Here is a 14,873-nt window from a genome sequence, read left to right as displayed (position 1 = left end):
TAAAGTATCCTACTATAAATTTCAATTTCTCTATTTCTACAAGCAGTTCTAACTATTTTTATTTCATGAATTTTGAACCTCTGGAATTAAGTTTTTGAAATTTAGGATTATTGCCTTCATCTCTTTTTTTGAATCTCAAAAATTTTATGTTGTGTGAATGAAGCTTTACACATAAAATACAGATTGTATTGTTCCACATATATGAGGATCAAGAATAAGCAAAAGAAATGAAAGCTGGAATAGTCAGAAGAGTGGTTACCTTGGGGAATGGGAAGAAGAGTTGGACAGGGAATAACTTGGAAGAAACAGAAAAATTTTGAGTGAGGATGATGTTCTACAACTTGTTAGAAATCTAGATTACACTGGTGCATACATTTGTTAAAATTCATCCAATGACACATTTTAAAATTTGTGCATTATGTCAAATTAACCTCAAGAAAAAAGAACAACTTACTTGAATTTCTGAAAAATAACGCATTGATTGATACACAGACAGGGATGGATATGTGACACAGCAAATATGGCCATATATTAATTATAAAATCTAAGTGGAGTGTAGAATCTTTCAAGACATGTGTGTTTGAAAACTTTCATAATAAATTTTGGAGGGAAGCATCAATTTCTCCTATTTGAGTTTAACTTCTAAAGGGCTGGAATTGACTCTTCTTAACACATGGTAAAAATACAATATATTTTTGATGAATGAATGAATGAATAAATGTAACTGACATAAGCTAAACACTATTAATGATAAACTTCACAGAACTTGGTCAGACAGTAAAAAAAATAATTCCACAATTAACTTTAAGTATTAAGCTGCAGATTGGTTCATTCTTTTCAGGCACATTTGTCTGATGTGAAATTTTATTTATTTATTCCAAACTAAAAATAAAATTACATGTGTTATTAACAGAGGAGCTGCACCTTCCTAGGAGTGATTGCTTTTAATAATAATGAACCAGAAACTCAAATTACAACTTTTGCCCTAAGGGCAAAGACAGACACTGCTCATTTTTTCCTTCTTTAATAAATTATTTACAGGGAATTAAGGCCTAAATAACATTAGTCTGATCTTTGATCTTCTTTGGGTGGAGCAATATCCATTTGCTCTACCAAAAGATAAACTCAATATTTTGGTATTTATTACTCCAGGGTTTTCTTTCCATATCTAGACATTTTTTTCAATATATAAAAATAGGATTATTATATAGATTTTCCACTTTCCTTTCTTAGTTACAAATGTAATAATAATTTCACCAATTATTATAAAACATTTTTCATAATTGCCTGGTATTCTGCTTGATATGATTTATCCAGCTAATCATTATTGTTCAATATTTTGTTTTTTCATAATCATTTTTTATTGTATCCAATTTTATTGAAATGTTTTCATAACCCATACAGTCTCTCTAACATGTACAATCAATGGAATTTGGTATAATCACAGAGCTGTGTGCATCCATCACTTCAGTTGATATTAGATCACTTTCAGTACTACAAAATCAAGAGGAAAACAACAACAAACCTCTTACTAGTCACCTCTCAAGCTCTCTAACCTTCCGCTGCCATACATAACTGCTATTCTTTTTGGTGTTACAGGGAGGGATTCCAGAGAAAAAACCTTAGGCCAGAATTGAGTTGGGGGAGGCACTCTGTACTGAGATGAACTTCAGAAAAACCATGGAGGACCCCATTCCAAGTAGCCTCAAAAAGGTTGACTCTTCTATCTTCTGTTGTTATCTGCATTGTAGAAATGGCCAAATAAGAACTGTAAGGTTTTTGTTTGTCTGGTTACTTTCCTGAATTAATTATGTAATGTCTTAATGTTTTGTTTTGTGCAGCCACTGAATTATTCGACTGGATTACTTAGTGTTTGATCAATGATCAGAAAGGAATTTTCCTTACATGTTTTGAGCCAATATGTCTCCCAGGCTTTGCCAAGAGACTCTTGTGTATGTTGGGGCATGCTTGCAACATTCTGGCAGGTAGTATGCAACTCTGCCTTAGCCTTCACTTTCTGATTGTGCAGAGCCTCAAGGTCAGTCAGAGGTGAGAACATAGGACATTCTCAAGCTTTTTCTGGGTGTGTGACACAGCCCTGCACATCCATGTTGACTATGAGAGTGTCAGGAATATTTCAAAGTTTCTAAAGTCCCTACAGACATCTTATCCCTCATTTTTCCTTTTAGATTCTTTGGTCATCTGTTGTTAGCCTCAACTTGTATCACTTTAGTGATGCTAAATCATTGACATAGTTAACCTAGAAATTGACCTACAAGCAGGGCTCTTTGTATAGAATGACTCTGAGATAAGTCAAATAAGGACAAACCATGGGAAGTGAAATTTTCAGCAAGTTGACAAACAGTTAAAATACTGAAAATTCTATGAGGATATTATTAATACATTTGGGGAGTTCCATACCTATTCTCCACTCTCCAGTGGCTGCTAGGTCCCTGGTTTCACAACTTCCATAGTTGCAAGGCTGTTGGTTTTCAAGGCTTCCCAGTTCTGGGGAAGTTTCAGTATAAGGGTATAAGATATTAGGGCAATTTAAAACACAACAAACTTCAATGTCTTTATGAATTTAAGTTATTATTATTTTTCCTTTTTTGGCTATAGAATGGATTTCTATAAAGAAAATCCCATTTTCCTATTGATGTCTATTATAAATCATTTCTCTTGCATAAAGAGTCCTTGAATTTTGTTTTCCAGAGTTCAAGGAAAGTTGATTTTTACAGATTTTGACAGTATTCTTGCTTCTGTTTTTTGGAGAGGTGGGTTTTCAGAATCCCTTACACCACTACTACAGAAATTACACTTCTATTCTTCTTCATTCTGAAAAGGTATTAGCACTGACTAAATAATTCTGGGTTAACTTTTTTTTTTAATTTTGGTGCTTTAAATATGTCACTCCATTGCCTTCCAGTTTTTATGGTTTCTAATGAAAAGACATTGATAATTCTTAATTTTGTTCACCTGTATTTTATTTTGCAAAATGACTGCTGATACAAAGTATGTGAAATGGGTTAGCTTTTATAAAGGGGATTTATTTATAAAGGGGATTTATTTATAAGATTTTATAGTTCCAACTTTCTCACCAAGGTCGGCTAGTGCAGGTTGAAGCAAGGTAGACACTTATCTTTGCCACGGTTTGAGCTCAGCAAAGGGCAACCAGGAATAAGGTGCATCTCTTTCTAGGCTTTCTCTATCAGTCTTGGTTATTCTGCTTTCTTCCTGAGTTCGCTTGGAAGAAACAAGCATATAGCAGGTCTCCTCTCACCCTGAGCAGCTCCATGGGGCCAGCATAGCTTCTTGGTACTTTGTGCTTAAGTGATACTCTAGGCTTCTCTCTTCCATGGAAGATCAAACATGGTGGCTTCCTTTTCTTGTGTCTATGTGGGATCAAATATGGCCACTTCTTTTTCCTGCCTCTCTGTCTGACTCTGGCTCTCTCTCTGTTTTCATTTATATCAGACCCAGCAAGGGGGCAGAATGCAAACTGAATTACACCTCACTGAGACAGTGAGTCACTGAGACAATATGATCAACAGCCCTAAATCCATCTTATCAAGTAATCTAATCAAAGGATCCTCAACTGAATTTAATGCAATCAAAGGATATCACACCCACAGGAATAAACTAGTTCAAAAACATTATCTTTTCTTTTTTACATTCATAAAATTATCTCAAACTGCCACAACATGTATGAAACATGTCTGCCTTCTTTGGCTGCCTTATACTTTTTCTTATTATCTTTGGTTTTCAATAATTTGGGTATGATACTCTTAGGTTTATTTATTTATATTATTATTACTACTCCTTAGGATTCTCTGAGGTTACTGGATCTGTAAGTTGTTTCTGTCACTAATTTTAGAAAATGCTCAGCCATTATTTCTTCTGCTGTCCCCCCCCCCCCACTTTCCAATTGTAGATGTGTTAAGTCACTTGTTATTGTCCTCTTCTGTTTTTTTATCACAATTTTTAAAAATCTTTTACAAAAAGGTTAGCTTTGTGTTACATGAATTCATCTCCATTTTTTTAGAAAAAGGAGAGTGTTGGGAATCCTAGGCCTTGGTGCAGATGACGCCTGACCCGGGAGGTCTTGCCACTGGCCCTGTCTGCACTTCCGGGCTCGCGCCCTCAGACCCCGGCCCCCTGTGTCCTGCTGCCCCTGGGCCTTGGCATGTGCTGCCCATGTCACCCTTCCATAGGCTTCTCTGCCTGATGGTTCTGACCGACCTGTCCGGATTCAAATTGAACACTGCGCCCCCTCCCCCGGCCCCGCCACCCCGAAAGGCCTGGCGGCTCTTTCGCCTGAGGAAATTGCTCACCTGACCCTCCGTTTTTTCACACAGCCCCTGAGACAGTAAGTTTCTTACCCCCTCCGCCGAAGTCCTCGGCAGCGCCCCTTGGTCCCCACAGCCCGCTCCTGGCCCAGCGCCCGGCTGTGCTCAGCGTGAACGCTGGGTAGTTACGTCGTCTAAGCGAGAACGTCATCTCCTAAGACGGAAACTGTCTTCTCAGCCTCTTATTTTAATCCCCCGCATGTGTTTCCTAATAACGCTGGGGTTGTGGAGCCTTGAGAGGAAATTAAAATAAAAAGAGAGCAGCGTTTCACACTCAAGAAATCGTGAACGCGCCCGGGCGCCTGGAATTGGGTGACGTCACCCACACCCGGGAAAGCGTGCTCGGGGCCCCCTGCTGGCAGGTGTCGGGATCCCAGGAAGGCCCTTTCCAGGGGTCCAGGCGGGGGGTCTCCGTCTCACCCACGTAGCTGATGGCGTTGTTGAACTCCACGGAGCCGGCTCAGGGACATCTGGGGCTTGTCTTCTTTGGGCAGCATCTGCTGCGTGAAGGCCCCCCGTAATCGCCGTGGCTGTGGGAATTCTCCTGGCTCGTCAGAGGCGCCTGGACGTTGAACTGGCCGTTCTTGGGAATGTGTATTCCGTAGCCGAGGGGAAGGAAGGTGCTGAGTCCAACGATGAGGTCAGGGTGTTGGTGAAACCCTGGGAGAAGCGCCGGGTGACGCCTGGAGTATCGATGCTCTGGCTTTTGAACTCCTCCATGATCTCCAGGAAGCCGCTCTAGGTGGCGGGGTCTTCACCTGGCCCAGGTAGGTGGGGGCGTCCTCCACGTGCACCGGCAGCTTCTCGTGACCCGCGGAGCCCACGCGGCCCCAGCGGGCGCCACTGAGCCCCGGCCCGCGCCGCCGCCGCCGCCAGCGTTGTCCTCTTCTTTTTATTTTCCTCCATTGTGTTTCAGTTTGTATGATAGCTATGGACATATCTTCAAATTCACTCATTCTTTCCTTATTTTTGTTAATTCTTTGATTCTATGATACACCTATTAAGGGATTCTTCATCTGTTAATTGCTCTGTATAATTTTCTAGCATTTCCAGTTGGTTATTAAGGTTTTCATCTTTTGGTGAAATTTCCTGTCTGATATTGCGTGTCTTCCATCTTTCCATTGGAGGCTTTTACATATTTAATCTGAATTCCCCTTCAGATAAGCTGTACCACAATTTATTGTAGGTTCAATAATTGATCTGTCCTGTGGGAGTGTGCTTTTGAAAAGAATCTCTCTAAATATGCTTCATAATGATTTTTTTCTTCTTTATTTTCTTTTAAATGTTACATTCAAAAAAACATGAGGTCCCCGTATGCCCCCACCCCTCCCACATCAACAGCCTCTTCCATCATTGTGGCATATCCACTGCACCCAGCAAATACATTCTGGAGAACCTCTGGAGCACATGAACAGTGGTCCACATTGTAGTCCACGCTCTCCCCCAGTCCTCCCAGTAAGCCACTACAGGACACATAACGTCCAGCATCCGTTCCTGCAGCCCCAACCCTCACCCTCTCACATTCTCCCCTACCAAGAACATCTTACATGAGTATGGTACATTTGTTACAATTGGTGAACAAATATGGAAATGCTGCTACTAACCATGGTCTACAGTTTACATTATGGTTTACACTTTGCACCATACGATGTTATAGGATTTGACAAAAAAGTTTATGGCCTGTATCTGTCATTGAAGACCATGCAGAACAATTTTAATGCCCTAAAAATGCATATTTTCCGGGTAGTCTTTCCTCTATCTCCCCACAGAACTTATGATAACCACTGTTTCAGTTTTACAAGAATAATATTCATAGTTACATGCATTAATATTGATCACTTGATATAATGGTCCATTTTCTTTTTTAGTCACTGCTTATGCACTCAAGAGGTTCTTGCCTCTTTTTATTTCCTTAAAGTTTCTTAAAAAATTTTATTTGCCTTTTTGTAAGTTAGAGAAGTTATACATTTCCAAAAAAATGCAGAAATTACAGCTTTGTCATATACTCCTCTGCCCTACACTTTGCATTATATGTTAACTTTATTACAATTGAAGAAACAATATTCTTAAAATTATACTGTTAATTATATATACTAGAGTTTAAGATTCACTGATTGTGTTGTGCAGGCCTTGGGCTTTTTAATTTTTATATTTATTCCCCTAACATACATATAACCTAAAGTTTCCCCTTTTAACCACTTTCAAATATATAATTCAGCAGTGTTAGTTACATTCACAATGTAACATCCATTACCAAAATAATTCCATCACTCCAAACAGAGACTCTTTTTTTAACTTTTAGTACATTTTGTTTTTTTTAAAGATACATAGATCACACAAAATGAGTGGACTTACTGGTATTCAACTATAGAACTATTGTGACTCTAGCAATGGAAGAAATTGTATCATTGAGTGGAGGCTGTAGCCAAGGGAGTTGCTAAAGGCAGGGAGAGGGAAGAATAGGTATGATATGTGGACATTTTCAGAACTTGGAATAGTCCTGAATGATACTGCAGGGACAGATGCAGGACATTATATATCTTGCCACAACCCACTGAATGGACTGGGGGAGGGTGTAAACTACAATGTAAACTATAATCCATGTGGTGTAGCAGTGCTCCAAAATGTATTTACCAAATGCAATGAATGTGCCATACTGGTGAAAGAGGTTGTTGATGTGGCAGGAGTGTGGAGTGTGGGGAGTGGGTTATATGGGAACCTCTTATATTTTTCAATGTAACATTGTGTGAGCTATATATCTTTTTTAAAAGGCAATAAAAAATTTCATTTTCAGAAAAAAAGAGTTGAGTTATATGAAAGATGTGGCATCCAGAGAAGAGCAAAAAGAAGGAACCCATCCAGCCTCTCCCATAGCAGTGTGCATGAGAAAGCTTGAATGTGCATGTGAGTATTTGTGTGTGAGGGTGTGATTGTGTTTTTGTGTTATATGTGCTTATAATATGTGAGAGTGAATGTGTGTGTGGTTCACATCATCTGAGTGATGGTAAATCTGTATATGGGAAAATGTGCATTGTGGTCATTGGATGAGTGTTTGTATTTGTTCTGCATACATAAGTACATTTTGTATGTACCTGAGTTTGTGTATGTGTGTGTACATGTATGAGTACAGTTGTGATCTACTTGTGTGTGTTCTCATATGAGAAGTGTTCTCAAGCCTGAGGTCACATCCTTGTTTGTGTATGTGTTCAGCTGCTTTACTCCCCCAAGGTTTTCCTAGCCAGTAGTATTTATGGGGAAACTCTGTAGATCTCACTTCCTCATTAACCTTCTCCCATTAATCTGTAGTTGGAGCTTTCTGCTGTTCCAAAGCACCAAAAGGAAATTTTATGCACAGAAAATTCCCATCAAGAACTGTGGAAACCAAGAGGAAATACAGTCTCCCATAATCTGAGGTCTGGGTCACGTCGGACTCCATGTGTCCCTAATTCCCTGATTCAATGGTCATTTTCATCTCTCATCTTAGCCCCATCACAATACTGCTTTTTAAAACAAACTGTTGCTCTTTGCCAACTAGAGAAACCTGAGTCCATTCATTTGGGGAGTGGGCACATGCCTGCTTCCTCAAACTTAGATGACATTTATTTTCCCATGATGACATGGCTTATGCCTTGGTTATCTCCACAGTCCCAGAATTTAATGCAGAACCTGCCTTTTCGTTGTTATAACAATTAAATGGTAGAATAAGGGAACCTTCAATATAAGCAACTTCAAACATATAACTTAATTGTGAGCAATTTTTAAAATGAAGCTTAATAAATCTCAACCCTGGAAATAACCTAAGAGGCTGGCTTAGGGGAGATTCATATCAATTTAATTTACTCTTCATAAGAATTATCAAAAAAAATTTTTCGATCTTAGGTACTTCAAGAATGTTCAACTTCTCCCTGTCATTAAATCCAACTTTCTAAGATCAGAATCCCTTAGGATTTGCACTAATTGATCATTTTAAAGGGTACTACCATATTTGTTTTCTTACTAATTGATTTCAAAGAATCCTAACAAGAGGTGATGATTTAGCAGTTTTCAGTATGAAATAATTAGTAATTATTCAGCCACATGACTACTTTCTGAGGAAGTAGAAGGTGGCAGGATGTATCATGAATCCCATTAGGCCCTGAGGACTGTGTCCCAAGGAGGGGCCGGTTTTCACCTCAGCAGAGATTCACCAGCCCTTGCCTGGAAAACTGCAGATGACCCCATGAGTCCAGTCTTTCATGAAAACACCCATTTTGGACATCGTTTCCATTGAAAGTATTCCTACTGGCTCGAAGAAACTGGATTTCTCATATATATTTCAGACTGTGTCAGGGAAAAGTGACTCAGGATAGGTCCAGTTGATCCCCTGCAAAGGGAGCTGACCCCATTATCCTCAAAAAGGCTGGAACTTTCAGGCCCCTCCTCAATGCCCAATGAACAGGGCCAGAAAGGATGCTCACCCTCAAATGCTGCCCCATCTTGGATGAGGAGAGAGCTTGTTCTTCCCTAGAACCCTGAACACTTTCCTGCAGTGTCTCCAGAGTCAGGGGTGATCAGCCATTTTTAAGGGAATGAATTTTGTGAGTAATCCAAATTTTGTGTCATAGATCAGTCAGCTTACTCTCTGGCACCAGGGAGCCTGGCACACCTGGGAGCAAGCTGGGGTTTGAGTGTATGAGTGTATGAGTAAACACAGTAATATAAAACTTCTTTCAAAAAAAAGCATACTACAAAAATTAAAAGAAAGACAATCAGAACTGCAATCCCTGAACCCAAACTTACAGAAAATGCTTATCAAAAAACAGGCAAATAATTCTACCTTTCTATGTTTCGTGTTTTTAAAAATGTATGTCTGTTGGTTCTGACTTTTCTCCCATTACTAATGTATTTTTTATTTATTTTAGTAGAATGGAAATAAGATTGAACTATTGAGACAAAAAGTCTTTTTGAGGTAATGTGGGGATTCAAAGACAAAGAGACAGATGACCATGTCTTGGTTGAAGTAACTGTGTGGGATTGTGGTTACATGGTCCTGTGCACTGGTCAAAACCCATAGAGTAGATTTAGCAGGAGGAGTTAAGGTTGCCTTGGGGCAAGATGGAGTGCAGATCTGACAAAGAAATCTTACTTGTTACAAAGAATCACATGGATACTGTATGCAGTGGTAGGAAAGGAGCTGACTTACATTACTTTGGGAAACTCTGGCTGGATTCTATAGGACAGACAAAAAAATCCATCAAACAAGCATAGTGCTCTCTTTTGTAAATTTACTTCTCATTGGAGTAGAGGTTATTAATAGTATTTCAGAAACTACTATTTTTGTAATAAAATTTGACCATTGGCCAAAATGTAAATATGTTTACTCAGTGAGAGTTGGGTTTCTTCCTTGTTGGAAAAAGAAATTACAGAAGAGCCAGTAAGGAGGGTGATGTAAACAGACAGATGGAACTCTAAGACAGAATCAAAAGGAAATACTAAAAACCAAAACCATTGTGTCAAAAATTAATGTGTTTCATGAGCTCATCAGTGGATTGGACACAGCCAAGGAAAGAATTAGTAAGAATAAAGAAATGCAAATAGGAACTTTTGCAACTGAACTGCATAGAGAAAAAAGAATGAAAAAGATGGAATAGAGTATCCAAAAGCTATGCGACAATTAGAAAGATAAAACAAGCACCTAATGGGAATACCAAAAGCAGAAGAGACAATGGTAGAGAAGTTCTATCTGTGTAATAGTGGCTAACAATTTTCCAAACTTAATGACAGATACCACAGTTCTAAAAAGCTAAGAGGTTTCTAAGCAGAATAAGTACCAAAAAGGATATTTAATACAACAGAATCATATAGTTGATAGTGATTAAAATGGGAGTTTTTAAGTTTAAAAAATGCTATATTTATGTGTATCATGTTCAAATTGAAGGAAATCCAATGACAAAGACAATTCTTGCAAAAATCCAACGGCAAAAAAAAAACGCCTTCCCAGTGGAGTAACAGGAATAGAATTACATCAGAATTCTCTTCGGAAACCATGCTAGCAAAAAGAGAGTGAAGTGAAATATTAAAATTACTGAAAAAAAAAAGCAAACAGAATTCTGAATCCATCAAAATTATACTTCAAAGGTGAAGGAAAATACTTATCCAAACAAATAAATATTGAGCGAATTTGTCACCAATTGATACACCTTGCAAGAGATATTGAAGTTCTCCAAGTAAGGAAATTAATTTGGGCCAGAAACCTGGCTCTAAATTAAGGTAGAGCATTTAAGAGGGAATAAAAAACCCAAATTAAGATTTTTTCTCATTATTGATTATTTAACAATTATCATTTTGTTCAAAATAATAGCAACAGTATATTGGATTATTATAACTCATGTATAAATAAGATGAATGAGATAAATGTGTAAAGGGATGAGTGACTGTCCTGTTTAAGGAAATTGAATAGCACATGAAGCAGTAGAGTGTTATATTAATGTATACTTAGATAGCTATGAATGTATATTGACAACAATATGGAAATAACTATAATACTCTTTTTTTAATTTAATTCATTTTTTAAAAAAATATTACATTCAAAAACATGAGGTCCCATTCAACCCCACCACCCCCAACCCCCACTCCCCCCACAGCAACTCTCTCCTGTCATCATGACACATCCATTGCACCTGGTAAGGACATCTCTGGATATCGCTGCACCCCATAGTCAATGGTCCACATCATAGCCCACACTCTCCCACTTTCCATCCAGTGAGCCCTGGGGGGATCTATAATGTCCCGTGGTTGTCCATGAAGCACCACCCAGGACAACTCTAAGTCCCGAAAATGCCTCCCCTTCTCATCTCTTCCTTCCATTCCCCGCACCCAGCAGCCACCATGGCCACTCTTCCCACACCAAAGCCACATTTTCTCTATGGACATTGGATTGGTTGTGTCCATTGCACATCTATGTCAAGTGGGGGCTTAGATTCCACATGGATACTGGATGCAATCCTCCTGCTTTCAGTTGTAGGCACTCTAGGCTTCATGGTGTGGTGGTTGACCTTCTTCAACTCCATATTAGCTGAGTGGGGTAAGTCCAATAAATCATAGTGTAGGAGCTGAAGTCTGTTGAGGCTCAGGGCCTGGCTATCATATTGTCAGTCCAGAGATTCAAATCCGCTAAATATATCTTAAACCCCAACACCAACTACAATTCCAGTAAAGTATCATGAAAGTCTTGTGAAAAGAGATCCCATCTGAGTCCAGTTCCATCATGCAGAAACACCAGCTCCAAAGAAGGGCCATCTGACATGGCAGTGAACCCCATCTGCCATGACCATAGAACCTGTGGGTCTCTTTAGCCCTCAAAAGAACCAATACCTGGGGTTGTATCTACTTTATCTGTCTCTGAGACTCTGCTCAGGTGTGCATAAGGGCAATCCTTCTGACAACCTCCAGACTCTTTTTTAGAGACTCGTAGCCATATAAACTCATTTCTCCTTTCCATTTCCCCCTTACATTAGGTCAAAGAGCATTTTAAAGTCATGTTATTATATGTAGACAGGGATATTCTGCTGATCCGCTTTGAACCTTTAATTCAAGGTCATTTTCTAGTTGCATCTTCAGCTGGTATTTGGTACTGATCCCTCAGTGCCAGGGAGGTTCATCCCCAGGTGTCATGTCCCAGGCTGGGGGGAATGCACTGCATCTACATGCTGAGTTTGGCTTCGAGACTGGCCACATTTGAGTAACATGAAGGCTATCAGGAGGAAACTCCCAGGCACAATGCTGCTCTAGGCCTTGTTCTTATTGCAGGCATATAGGCTTCCAAGCATAGTCATTAGTATCAGGAGCCCACTTTTGGACCCTCATTCCTTCCTGGTTCTTACCGTTGCACCTGGGGGACTGCCGCTTCTCCCCTAGGGACCACGACAGAGCACCCCCAGCCAGGAACCCAGTACCCCCCCAGCTGTTGTTTTTAATTGTTTCCACTATGAGTATATCTAAACATTACCATGCACCCTGGACATATGCCCTGTATAACTCCCTGTCAACCATATATAGCCTGTCAATAACATCCCATACCAGTATTCCACCGCCGTCATTGTTGAACCACTCTGTGATCCAAAACTTACTGTAAAGTGAATCCCAATATAATGTCAGGTTCCCTTACTAGTAAAATGGAATATAGTGATGAGTTTAAAGGTTAGATCTAGAGTACATTTTGATTTGGAAAAATTTCTACATCCTGTCTTTTTCTTTTCTTTTTTCCTAATTATTAAGCTTCTCTTCACAAGAGTCTTAGATCACAGTAATTCATATACACAATATACAGTACTCCCACACATCCACCATAAAACCTTTTCCCTTCCACAGCGATAATCTTTTAACTTATTCATATCATATTTACTGAAACTGATGTACAGACTCCGAAACGATAGCTTTCAAACAAGGTGACATCTGTGCTTACAATGTGGTCCATACTTTAGGATATACAGTTTTCTAAATTTTTTAGTTATCCTATGTTTTACATTATGGTTTACATTATTAGTCTGTCATCTCCTGTATGTTTTTGGTGTAATATTACATGTTTTATATTCATCCTCATGTACTCTCGTGAAACTCCTCTCTTGCCCCCACATTTACCTTGGTTCCATCCATTCAATATCCATTTTCCCCTCCCCTTGGGGCCCACAGCAACAGCCAATCTCCATTTCCCAAGGAGCCACGTCCAGAGATACTTGCAAGAGTGTTCAGGGCCTGACTTGCTCAACTGCCCTAATGCCCTGGGAGCCACCCTTTCTCTCGAGAGATACAGTTCTCTCTATTTGATGGCATTAGTCCTCCGCAAGATGTGGGACCAACCCAACTCTCACTTCTTGGGTCTTTACCCAATGGTACAACCCACCCTGGCAAAATGAGCATTCAGACATTCCCCAGGAGTCCATCCCGCATCAGGCCTTCCCCTCCGAGTATCCTAAACAGGTAACCCTCCTAATTATATTTTGATACGATTTTCTCAGCATTTTACTCTCAACCAAAACCTGATACTCTCCTATGTTCATATGTTGCCCCTCCCTCCCCCCAATTTTGTGGTCAATATTACCCATCCGCCCATCCCCAGCCCCCCTCAAACCCACAAAGCCCCACCTAAAGGCAACCCCATGCTCCCATTTTATCTCTTCTTTGTGCTCATACTTATCACCAGCTCATCATAGATTCCGCCCCTGCAGACGTCGGCTCACATCCTTCCTCCAACCCCCCATTTCCTGTAAACCTATTTTCCAGTCTCTAGCTCTCTGAGGCAGCTTGTTTATTTCATATCATTGAGGTCATGTAGTATTTGTCCTTCAATGCCTGGGTTGCTTCACTCAACATAAGGTTCTCAAGATTCATCCATGTTATCACGTGTGTTTGTAGTGTATTTGTTCTTACAGCCGAGTAGTATTCCATTGTGTGTATATACCACATTTTATTGATCCACTTGTCTGTTGATGGGCATTTGGGTTGATTCCAACTTTTGGCGATAGTAAACAATGCTGCTATGAACATTGGTGTACATATATCGGTTTGTGTCCTTGTTTTCAGTTCTGCTGGATATATACCCAGCAGTGGTATTGCTGGGTCATATGGCAAATCTATGGTTAGTTTTTTGAGAAACCGCCAAACTGTCCTCCAGAATGGCTGGATCCTTCTGCATTCCCACCAGCAGTGGATGAGTGTTCCCCTTTCTTCACATCCTCTCCAGCATTTGTATTCTTCTGTTTCTTTCATAGCTGCCAATCTTATGGGAGTAAGATGGTATCTCATTGTAGTTTTGGTTTGCATTTCCCTGATAGCTAGAGATTTGGAGCATTTTTTCATGTTGCTTTTTAGCCATTTGTATTTCTTCTTTGGAGAAGTGTCTGTTTAAATCTTTTCCCACATTTTTTAAATGGGTTGTTTATCTTTTTATTTTCAAGATATAGGAGTTCTTTATATATGCAAGTTATAAGTCTCTTATCAGATATATAGTTGCCAAATATTTTCCCCATTGTGTGGGTTCCGTTTTTACTTTCTTGACAAACTCCTTTGAGGTGCAGAAAGCTTTAATTTTGAGGAAGTCCTGTTTATCTATTTGTTCTTTGTGCTCCTTGTGCTTTTGGTGTGATATTCATGAAGCCATTTCCTGTTACAAGGTCCTGTAGATGTTTCCCTACACTGCTTTCCAAGATCTTTTTGGTCTTGGCTCTTATATTTAGGTCTTTGATCCATCTTGAGTTGATCTTTGTATATGGTGTGAGATGGTAATCCTCTTTCATTCTTCTACATATGGCTATCCAGTTCTCCAGGCACCATTTGTTGAATAGGCCATTCTCTCCCAATTGAGAGGGTTTGGTGGCTTTATCAAATATTATATGGCTATGTATATGAGGTTCTATATCAGAACTTTCAATTCGATTCCATTGGTCTGTGTGTCTCTCCTTATGCCAATACCATGCTGTTTTCACTACTGTAGCTTTGTAGTATGTTTTGAAGTCAGGAAGTGTGATTCCTCCAATTTCGTTTTTCTTT

This window comes from Dasypus novemcinctus, chromosome 6, assembly GCF_030445035.2.
Source record: "Dasypus novemcinctus isolate mDasNov1 chromosome 6, mDasNov1.1.hap2, whole genome shotgun sequence".
Lineage (NCBI taxonomy): Eukaryota > Metazoa > Chordata > Mammalia > Cingulata > Dasypodidae > Dasypus > Dasypus novemcinctus.
The sequence above is the reverse complement of the archived record's forward strand: the minus strand, read 5'-3'. Positions refer to the sequence as shown.